This window comes from Mesoplodon densirostris, chromosome 12 (assembly GCF_025265405.1).
Source record: "Mesoplodon densirostris isolate mMesDen1 chromosome 12, mMesDen1 primary haplotype, whole genome shotgun sequence".
NCBI lineage: Eukaryota > Metazoa > Chordata > Mammalia > Artiodactyla > Ziphiidae > Mesoplodon > Mesoplodon densirostris.
In genome coordinates, this window is record NC_082672.1 from 62,865,147 (window position 1) to 62,877,695 (window position 12,549).

Genomic DNA, 12,549 nt, shown 5'->3' on the forward strand with positions numbered 1-12,549 from the left:
TTTTGATACAAATAATTATTTTCATTTAAAAAATATCCCTTTAAGTCTTTTAGACACTTGTTTGAAAGTACTTATGCACTGGGAGGATGAATCAATTCTAAGTGAGTCAATTTCATTTTATTTTTATCAAGATCCCTTTTGAGAAAGAGACCTCTAATCATCATCATAAAAACTGCTAATAAAAAAAGAAAACTGTATTTTGTATTGATGAAATAATCATGAAATTTATACAGAATAATACTCTGAGCAATTATAATCAATGTAATCAGGTATCAGTTTGTCTGGTCTGCCCTTAGTAATAGAAACTAACAATAGTTGATTTTTAAAAGAAGACTGTTGGCAGTAATAAATAACCAATGATCTTTTCTAATTTATCCTGAAACATCTATCATTTATGACTTGTGGGTACAGACATCTTTAACTCAGAGTTTCATTAAAGACAGATAGGCTTATCTGTGTACTGTTCCAAGCCTCTTAAGGTATTATTTGAAATAATTCATTGCATTCATTCATGTTGCTTCAATTAATGAAAAATAATGATTATAGTCAAGCAAATCCAATTATTTTTAAACTAGTACAGCTTAATCATAGATTTTTTTTTCTGTGCTCTCTCTCCCGTGCCTTTTTCATTGACCTATAGCTTGACCACTTTCTCAAGTTACTAGTCTTATCTCAAGATTAAAAAGGGCAAAAACAACAGTAACAATGATAAGAATTCTCTGGGGAGCCCGGAGGAAGATGGCGGAAGAGTAAGACGCGGAGATCACCTTCCTCCCCACAGATACATCAGAAATTCATCTACACGTGGAACAACTCCTACAGAACACCTACTGAACGCTGACAGAAGACCTCAGACCCCCTAAAAGGCAAGAAACTCCCCACATACCTGGGTAGGGCAAAAGAAAAAAAGAAGAAACAGAGACAATAGGATAGGGACGGGACCTGCACCAGTGGGAGGGAGCCGTGAAGGAGGGAAGGTTTCTACACACTACAAGCCCCTTCGCGGGCGGAGACTGCAGGTGGCGGAGGGGGAAAGCTTCGGAGTAGCGGAGGAGAGCACAGCAACAGGGGTGCGGAGGGCAAAGCGGAGAGATTCTGGCACAGAGGATCGATGCCCTCAGGCACACACCAGCCCGAGAAGCTTGTCTGCTCGGCGGCCGCCGGGGCGGGCGGGGCTGGGAGCTGAGGCTCGGGTATCGGCTTTCAGTCGGAGAGCAGGGAGAGGACTGGGGCTGGCGGCAGGAAGAGAGCCTGAGGGGGTTAGTGCACCACAGCTAGCCCGGAGGGAGCCCGGGGAAAGGGTCTGGAGCTGCCGAAGAGGCAAGAGACTTTTTTCCCTTTTGTTTCCTGGTGCGCGAGGAGAGGGCATTAAGAGGGCTGCTTGGGGAAGCGCCGGAGACAGGCGCGAGCCGCGGGTAAGGCGCGGACCTCGGAGATGGGCGTGGGCGGCGGCGGCGGCCTGTGTGCGAGCGCGGGTCACTGTCCGCCCCGCCTTCTGGGGGGCCTGTGCACCCCGCCACTGCCGGGGTCCCGGGACCCGGGGACGGCTTTCCCGGGAAAGCGCACGGAGCGCCACGGGCTGCTGCAACGTCACGCTGGCCTCTGCCGCCGCAGGCCCGCCCCACACTGCGCGCCCCTCTCTCCCCTCTGCCTGAGTGAGCCAGAGCCCCCGGATCAGCGGCTCCTTTAAACCCGTCCTGTCTGAGCGACGAACGGACGCCCTCCGGTGACCTACGTGCAGAGGCGGGGCCAGGTCCAAGGCTGAGACCCGGAATCTGTGAGAGCAGAGACAGGGAAATCTCTCTGTGCAGCCTCGGAGGCAGAGGATTAAAGCTCCATGGTCCATTTGATGTGCCCTGCGTCTGTGGAGTGTATGAATGGACAGCGGATCATCCCAAATTGAGGAAGTGGACTTTGAGGACAAGATTTAAGACTTTCCCCCCTTTCCCTCTTTTGACAACGAATTATCCCAAATTAAGGAGGTGGACTTAGAGAGAAGATTTCAGACTTCTCGCCCTTTTCCTCTTTTTACAATGAATTATCCCAAATTGAGGAGGTGGACTTGGAGAGCAAGATTTTTGAGTTTTCCCTCTGCTCTCTTTTTGTGAATGTGTATGTGTAATCTTCTGTGTAAGATTCTCTCTGTATAGCTTTGCTTCCACCATATGTCCCAGGGTTCTATTGGTCCGTTTTTTTTTCAATAATTACTTTTTAATTTTAATAACGCTACTATATTTCATACTTTATTCTATTTTACTTTACCTGCTCTTTCTTTTTTTCCTACCTTCCCTTCCTCCCTCCCTCCCTCCACTCCTCCTTTCCTTCTTTTTCTTTCCTCCCTCCCTCCCTCCCACCCTTCTTCTTTCCACTTTCTTTTTCTTTCCTTCCTCCCTCCCTCCTGTCTTTCTTTCTTTCCTTCCTCCTTCCCTTCCTCCCTTCTTCCATTCTCTCTTCCTTTTGCTTTCATTCCTCCCTCCCTCCCTCCTTTCTTTCCTTCTCTCTTTCCATCCTTCCTCCCTCCCTCCCTCCTTTCTTTCTTTGTTCCTTCCTTCCTTCCTTTCTTCCCTTCTTCCTTTCTTTCCCTCTTTCTTTCTTCTACAAATTCTTTCTTTCTGCTTTTTCTCCCTGTTATTCTGAGCCGGGTGGATGAAAGGCTCTTGGTGCTGCAGCCAGGAGTCAGTGCTGTGCCTCTGAAGTGGGAGAGCCAACTTCAGGACACGGGTCCACAAGAGACCTCCCAGCTCCACATAATATCAAGCAGCGAAAATCTCCCAGAGATCTCCATCTCAACACCAGCACCCAGCTTCAGTCAACGACCAGCAAGCTACAGTGCTGGTCACCCTATGCCAAGCAACTAACAAGGCAGGAACACAACTCCACCCATTAGCAGAGAGGCTACCTAAAAACATAATAAGGCCATAGGCACCCCAAAACACACCACCAGACATGGACCTGTCCACCAGAAAGACAAGATCGAGACTCAACCACCAGAACACAGGCATTAGTCCCCCCCACCAGGAAGCCTACACAACCTACTGAAACAACCTTAGCCACTGGGGACAGACACCAAAAACAACAGGAACTAAGAATCTGCAGCCTGCAAAAAGGAGACCCCAAACACAGTAACATAAGCAAAATGAGAAGACAGAAAAACACACAGCAGGTGAAGGAGCAAGATAAAAACCTACCAGACCTAACAAATGAAGAGGTAATAGGCAGTCTACCTGAAAAAGAATTCAGAATAATGATGGTAAAGCTGATCCAAGATTCTATTTCCAAGATCCAAAATCTTGGAAATAGAATAGACAAAATGCAAGAAACAGTTAACAAGGACCTAGAAGAACTAAAGATGAATCAAGCATCGATTAAAAACACAATAAATGAAATAAAAAATACTCTAGATGGGATCAATAGCAGAATAACTGAGGCAGAAGAACGGATAAGTGAGGTGGAAGATAAAATAGTGGAAATAACTGTTGCAGAGCAAAATAAAGAAAAAAGAATGAAAAGAACAGAGGACAGTCTCAGAGACCTCTGGGACAACATTAAATGCACCAACATTCGAATTATAGGGGTTCCAGAAGAAGAAGAGAAAAAGAAAGGGACTGAGAAAATATTTGAAGAGATTATAGTTGAAAACTTCCCTAATATGGGAAAGGAAATAGTTAATCAAGACCAGGAGGCACAGAGAGTCCCATACAGAATAAATCCAAGGAGAAATACGCCAAGACACATATTAATCAAACTGTCAAAAATTAAACACAAAGAAATCATATTAAAAGCAGCAAGGGAAAAACAAAAAATAACACACAAGGGAATCCCCATCAGGTTAACAGCTGATCTCTCAGCAGAAACTCTACAAGCCAGAAGGGAGTGGCAGGACATAATTAAAGTGATGAAGGAGAGAAACCTGCAACCAAGATTACCCTGCCCAGCAAGGATCTCATTCAGATTTGATGGAGAAATTAAAACCTTTACAGACAACCAAAAGCTGAGAGAGTTCAGCACCACCAAACCAGCTTTACAACAAATGCTAAAGGAACTTATCTAGGCAAGAAACACAACAGAAGGAATATACCTACAATAACGAACCCAAAGCAATTAAGGAAATGGGAATAGGAACATACATATCGATAATTACCTTAAATGTAAATGGACTAAATGCTCCCACCAAAAGACACAGAGTGGCTGAATGGATACAAAAACAAGACCCATATATATGCTGTCTACAAGAGACCCACTTCAGACCTAGAGACACATACAGATTGAAAGTAAGGGGATGGAAAAAGATATTCCATGCAAATGGAAATCAAAAGAAAGCTGGAGTAGCAATTCTTATATCAGACAAAATAGACTTTAAAATAAAGACTATTAGAAGAGACAAAGAAGGACACTACGTAACGATAAAGGGATCGATCCAAGAAGAAGATATAACAATTGTAAATATTTATGCACCCAACATAGGAGCACCTCAATACATAAGGCAAATACTAACAGCCATAAAAGGGGAAATCGACAGTAACACAATCATAGTAGGGGACTTTAACACCCCACTTTCACCAATGGACAGATCATCCAAAATGAAAATAAATAAGGAAACACAAGCTTTAAATGATACATTAAACAAGATGGACTTAGTTGATATTTATAGGACATTCCATCCAAAAACAACAGAATACACATTTTTCTCAAGTGCTCATGGAACATTCTCCAGGATAGATCATATCTTGGGTCACAAATCAAGCCTTGGTAAGTTTAAGAAAATTGAAATTGTATCAAGTATCTTTTCCGACCATAATGCTATGAGACTAGATATCGATTACAGGAAAAGATCTGTAAGAAATACAAACACATGGAGGCTAAACAATACACTACTCAATAACTAAGAGATCACTGAAGAAATCAAAGAGGAAATTAAAAAATACCTAGAAACAAATGACAATGGAGACACGACGACCCAAAACCTATGGGACGCAGCAAAAGCAGTTCTAAGGGGGAAGTTTAAAGCAATACAATCCCACCTTAAGACACAGGAAACATTTCCAGTAAACAACCTGACCCTGCACCTAAAGCAATTAGAGAAAGAAGAACAAAAAAACCCCAAAGTTAGCAGAAGGAAAGAAATCATAAAGATCAGAGCAGAAATAAATGAAAAAGAAATGAAGGAAACGATAGCAAAGATCAACCAAACTAAAAGCTGGTTCTTTAAGAAGATAAACAAAATTGACAAACCATTAGCCAGACTCATCAAGAAAAGAAGGGAGAAGACTCAAATCAATAGAATTAGAAATGAAAAAGGAGAAGTAACAACTGACACTGCAGAAATACAAAAGATCATGAGAGATTACTATAAGCAACTCTATGCCAATAAAATGGACAACCTGGAAGAAATGGACAAATTCTTAGAAATGCACAACCTGCCAAGACTGACTCAGGAAGAAATAGAAAACATGAATAGACCAATCACAAGCACTGAAATTGAAACTGTGATTAAAAATCTTCCAACAAACAAAAGCCCAGGACCAGATGGCTTCACAGGCGAATTCTATCAAACATTTTGAGAAGAGCTAACACCCATCCTTCTCAAACTCTTCCAAACAATATCAGAGGAAGGAACACTCCCAAACTCTTTCTACGAGGCCACCATCACCTTGATACCAAAACCAGGTAAGGATGTCACAAGGAAAGAAAACTACAGGCCAATATCACTGATGAACATAGATGCAAAAATCCTCAACAAACTACTAGCAAACAGAATCCAACAGCACATTAAAAGGATCATACACCATGATCAAGTGGAGTTTTTTCCAGGAATGCAAGGATTCTTCAATATACACAAATCAATCAATGTGATACACCATATTAACAAGTTGAAGGAGAAAAACCATATGATCTTCTCAATAGATGCAGAGAAAGCTTTCGACAAAATTCAACACCCATTTATGATAAAAACCCTGCAGGAAGTAGGCATAGAGGGAACTTTCCTCAACATAATAAAGGCCATATATGACAAACCCACAGCCAGCATCGTCCTCAATGGTGAAAAACTGAAAGCATTTCCACTAAGATCAGGAACAAGACAAGGCTGTCCACTCTCACCACTCTTATTCAACATAGTTTTGGAAGTTTTAGCCACAGCAATCAAAGAAGAAAAGGAAATAAAAGGAATCCAAATTGGAAAAGAAGAAGTAAAGCTGTCACTGTTTGCAGATGACATGATACTATACATAGAGAATCCTAAAGATGCTACCGAAAAACTACTAGAGCTAATCAATGCATTTGGTAAAGTAGCAGGATACAAAATTAATGTACAGAAATCTCTGGCATTCCTATACACTAATGATGAAAAATCTGAAAATGAAATCAAGAAAACACTCCCATTTACCATTGCAACAAAAAGAATAAAATATCTAGGAATAAACCTACCTAAGGAGACAAAAGACCTGTATGCAGAAAATTATAAGACACTGATGAAAGAAATTAAAGATGATACAAATAGATGGAGAGATATACCATGCTCCTGGATTGGAAGAATCAATATTGTGAAAATGACTCTACTACCCAAAGCAATCTACAGATTCAATGCAATCCCTATCAAACTACCACTGGCATTTTTCACAGAACTAGAACAAAAATTTTCAAAATTTGTTTGGAAAAACAAAAGACCCCGAATAGCCAAAGCAATCTTGAGAACGAAAAACAGAGCTGGAGGAATCAGGCTCCCTGACTTCAGACTATACTACAAAGCTACAATAATTAAGACAGTGTGGTACTGGCATAAAAACAGAATGATAGATCAGTGGATCAGGATAGAAAGCCCAGAGATAAACCCATGCACATATGGTCATCTTATCTTTGATAAAGGATGCAGGAATGTACAGTGTAGAAAGGACAGCCTCTTCAATAAGTGGTGCTGGGAAAACTGGACAGGGACATGTAAAAGTTTGAGATTAGATCGTTCCCTAACACCATACAGAAAAATAAGCTCAAAATGGATTAAAGACCTAAATGTAAGGCCAGAAACTATCAAACTCTTAGATGAAAACATAGGCAGAACACTCTATGACATAAATCACAGCAAGATCCTTTTGGACCCACCTCCTAGAGAAATGGAAATAAAAACAAAGATAAACAAATGGGACCTAATGAAACTTCAAAGCTTTTGCACAGCAAAGGAAACCATAAACAAGACGAAAAGACAACCCTCAGAATGGGAGAAAATATTTGCAAATGAAGCAACTGACAAAGGATTTATCTCCAAAATTTATAAACAGCTCATGCAGCTCAATAGCAAAAAAAACAAACAACCCAATCCAAAAATGGGCAGAAGACTTAAATAGGCATTTCTCCAAAGAAGATATACAGACTGCCAACAAACACATGAAAGAATGCTCAACATCATTAATCATTAGAGAAATGCAAATCAAAACTACAATGAGATATCATCTCACACCAGTCAGAATGGCCATCATCAAAAAATCTAGAAACAATAAATGCTGGAGAGGGTGTGGAGAAAAGGGAACACTCTTGCACTGCTGGTGGGAATGTGAATTAGTACAGCCACTATGGAGAACAGTATGGAGGTTCCTTAAAAAACTAAAAATAGAACTACCATATGACCCAGCAATCCCACTACTAGGCATATACCCTGAGAAAACCATAATTCAAAAAGAGACATGTACCAAAATGTTCATTGCAGCTCTATTCACAATAGCCCGGAGCTGGAAACAACCTAAGTGTCCATCATCGGATGAATGGATAAAGAAGATGTGGCACATATATACAATGGAATATTACTCAGCCATAAAAAGAAACGAAACTGAGCTATTTGTAATGATTTGGATAGACCTAGAGTCTGTCATACAGAGTGAAGTAAGTCAGAAAGAGAAAGACAAATACCGTATGCTAACACATATATATGGAATTAAAAAAAAAAAGTCATGAAGAACCTAGGGGTAAAACGGGAATAAAGACACAGACCTACTTGAGAATGGACTTGAGGATATGGGGAGGGGGAAGGGTAAGCTGTGACAAAGCGAAAGAGTGGCATGGACATATATACACTACCAAATGTAAGGTAGATAGATAGTGGGAAGCAGCCGCAGAGCACAGGGAGATCAGCTCGGTGCTTTGTGACCGCCTGGAGGGGTGGGATGGGGAGGGTGGGAGGGAGGGAGATGCATGAGGGAAGGGATGTGGGAACAGATGTATATGTATGACTGATTCACTTTGTTATAAAGCAGAAACTAATAAAAAAAAAGAATTCTCTGTACTTGGTGAAAACTGAGGCACTCCATCTCTTCCAAGATATCAGGCACCTGAATATATGTAAAGCTATGAACAAATTTATGTTCTGAATAGAAATATTTTGGTGTGCCAGATTGTTTTCCTGTTGCACTTCTGATGTAGTCCTTCTGGTGAATTTCTGTTAAATTTCTGATATATTTCATGGCCTTACCATGAATAACAAAATTTAAGTTTTTTACATCTTGAAAACTTCTGCAAGTAAAAGTTCATGCATTATCTTTAAAGAATGACTTGCCTAGCCATGTAGCTTATGGGAGACAGAGATCTCATTTATTTACAATATTCATGTTTTCAGTGAGTGATTAGTAAACAATTATAAAAGGTATATGATCAAACTGACATAATAAGTGAATTTGTTCATGTGTATCCAAAATGGCTAATTTCACTTACAAAAAAGGAAAAAAAAAATCTAAAAATAACATAGTAACATAGCTGGTATAGCATTATGCTAATTGTATCATTGAGTACCATGAAACTAAAAACTTAACTGCTTTTTATCCTTTTTAAAAGAACTATATCAGATATTTTATCAATGAATAGGCAGAAGTGGCCATAGGTAGTGTTAAATTTGGGGAAAATAAATAACTACCACTAAAAGTTGAAAGTCCAAGTTATTCTTGTTTAGTTTAACCCTGGAGGCAAGCCTGGTTTGGGGCAGGCTGAGGATGAACCCAAGCACAGCTGTTCTCTGGTACCTATATTTGAGAATCCTCAGGCCAGACAAAAAAACCAGGATTTTCTAGGAAATCATTAAATGTCACAAACATCCTTAAAATATAAGATAACATTTAAATGTTTCTTCTACTGTTTTGGGATAATTATGACAATAGAATATTTTGATTGTATTAAATATAATTTTTAAGAAGCTCAACCAAGTTCTATATCCCCCTCAAACTGATAAATTTCACATCACAGGATAAGAGGAATTTGTAATGTTTACCAGTCTGAGAAAAATCTCTTTAAAATCGATCTTTGAAATTTAACGTCACAAGTTCTCTCTTGTTTAGAGAGCTGTGCATTAAACCTGGCCAAACTACATTAAAACAATCATGACTATATACCATTACTGTCAATCACATCTCTGCCAAGGATTATAAAAGGGCCAAGAACACCTCCTTCCCTTGAAATGACATCTAATTAAAGATAAAACAGTTCGCATTTGCTTTACAAATATACATGGATTTTAGTTCGGCTTTTAGCCTATGAAGAAAAGACTAAATTTTATAAAAGATTTAAAACTAGTGTGGTAGTATCTAAAGTATTGTAATATTGTCTTTAGCATAGGACATAGGTAAGAAGAATACCATTTTGGTTAGTTTCTAGACCACATTTCGACCTGGTATATTTGCCTCATTGCTTATTTGGAAACAATGGATTCTTATGCTTGGGCTAGAGAAGGAAGCCGTCACTGACATTTGGCAAGTAATAAATACAAGAGGTTGAGGGTGCCTGCTGTCGGGTTAAGAGGAAACATTATAACATGATGGAGAATATAAGTTATAGTAGGGAAGGAGAGCAAGAAGGATAAGCCTGGGTACCCAGAAAGTTGATGAGAAAAAAAGAAGGGCAAAAAATTTATAAGTTCTATATATGGAATGGAAGGTTGGAATAGGAGATTAGAGACAGTTCAAAATGCTTTTCTCGTTGGGCTATAATTTGACCATTTCGTCAAGTTAGCAATCCTATATTATGTAAACAATTGGCTAAAACACATTTCTCTGTGATGATCATACAATACTCAGTCTAGATTTAATGAGACACTCAGTTCTTTCAAAAGATTAGAAAACCCAAATAACTAACTTCACAGTAAAATATAGCTGTTATCAATGAAAAGCTATCCTCCTGGTGAATCAGTTTTATGTATTTGTTTTCAATCTAATCTCATGAATAGAAAGAGTTTGACCCGAAATTTCATTTATTTGCGAGTTGGTATGCTTTGCTGAGCAACTGTGGAAGCTTATGGCCAATATTTTCATGAAGTCTGGAGGCGAAAGTGATCTCCAAGGCACATGGGTATAGACCAGAGGTATAGCACTTAGATTCTGTTCTTGATTTGCTTAGAGATGGTGCAGGGAGGAAGTTGCAATATTCAAGCAGACAACTTTTCAGGGCCAGAAACTTGCAGATGTGTGTTTGGGCAATAAGTACATAGTGATACTAATCAGTGGCACTGTTATGGAGTAAATTGTATTCCCTCTAATTCATATGTTGAAGCCCTAACCCCTATATGACTATATTTGGAGATGGGACCTTAAAAGGGTAATTAAGGTAAAATGATATCATAAGGGTGGAGCTCTAATCCAACAGTACTGGTGTTCTTACAAAAAGAGTATGAGACACCAGAGAACGCTGTCTCTGCCCTTGCACATTAAAGGGGGACCTTATAAGACACAGTGAGAAGGGAGCTCTCTACAAGCCAGGAAATGTCTCACCAGAAACCAACCCTGATGGAACCTTGATCTTGGACTAGTAGCCTCCAGAACTGTGGAAAAAAATAATTTATGTTTTTGAAGCCACCAAGTCTGTGGTATTTTTTTTTTATGGTAACCCAAGTAGACTAATACAGGCACAGTATTTCAGGAGACATAAATAGAGTTAGAAATAACATTTGGGGTCATGGAGGGATTATAGAACAATGGCCCATTTAAGGATGAAACTCTGCAATTTGGACCTATTGGCACCATATTATAATTAGTAAAACCCATAATTATTTGGCACTTTGCAAGTCTCTTTATACGTATTGTTTTATTTAATCCCGTTAATAATAATATGAGGTATATATTCTTAGCCTCTTCAAGAACAAGCCTGGGAAAGAAAGGTAAAGTAACTTGGTCAGTTTCACTGGCAATAATTCAACGAGTCTGATTTTAAATTAAGGTCTCCATGACCCAAATGCTCTATGACTCTAGATTCTTTGCTACTCTGTTAACCAGTCACAATCTACAGTCACTTTAATGCAATGTCAGTAGTTCCCAAAACCAAGTGTATTGAAGAACAGGAACATCTAGAGACCATTTTAAAATGACCATTTTCAGGTCTGACAAATGCAGATTTTTAATTCAGTGGATCTGTGATACATCCCTAAAAGCAATTAGGATATTCCCCAATTCTTTTTCAATTCCCTTATTTACAAAGTGGTGTCAAAATTTCTTTTCCTTTTCACTACTTCTCTTTAGAGCTGGGATGTCCAGTATGGTAGCTACTGGCAACATCTGGTTATTGAGCAATTAAATGTAGCTTGTCTGAATTGAGATATAAAATAAATGTAAAATACACATTAGATTGTAAAGACTTAGTATAAAAAATAATGAAAATAACTAATACATTTTTGTTGGTTACTTTTTGAAATAATTTTTAGATGTACTGTGTTAAATAAAATATTCTATTGAAATTAATTTCATCTGCTTATTTTAATTTTTTCCTCTTAGTAACACTGCTTTATGATTAAATACCAATTTAGAGCTAACTGTTTCTTTAGAAGAGACATTTATAAAAGAGGGAAGTACTTTGTGAAAGATAAAGGAAATGCAATTAGTTGTGTTTTGCAATGCCCATTTATGAAATGTAATCATTCTAATTGGTAGGCCATATATATTCAACAGTAAAAACTAGGTAAAATTTTCTCTAGCGGTGCTCTACTATATACTTTAGTATTTCTCTTTTCATACTCGGAATTAATGTTTCCTGATGAAAAGGGCTTTAGGAAAGACTTGAAAGAAACTATTAGCCCTAAAGTCCTTAGAGAAGTTATTAAAATCAGAATTTTTTGTTATAACATTACATTTTTTTCTAATACTCAGTACTATTTACATAGGCATTCAAAGCATAGTGGATACAATATTTTTCTGTTTCTGCTGTTGCATGATAATTACATTATTTCTCATAGAGGTAAGCATTCATCTGAAAACACATTCTGCTGAAGCACAGAATTTCATATAAATGTCTTAGGTCACAGATTTACTGTAACACTGTACATTGACTGTAAAAAGTCTTAGTTTTATGATAGTAAAGTCATATTATTAAATTTTTCTTAGAACTATGATTTAGAGAGTAATAAACTTCATTATTAACAGGACTCATACCAAGTTCTAAGATCTCTCATTTTTAGCTGGAGAACTTACATACTATCTGCATTTTAGGCTTTTCTTTTGTAATGAAACATTAAGATTATTTACTCTGTATGTTTTTTAAATGAAGTAATCGAGGTATTGTATCCATTTTGAGAGGTATTTGACAAAGAAA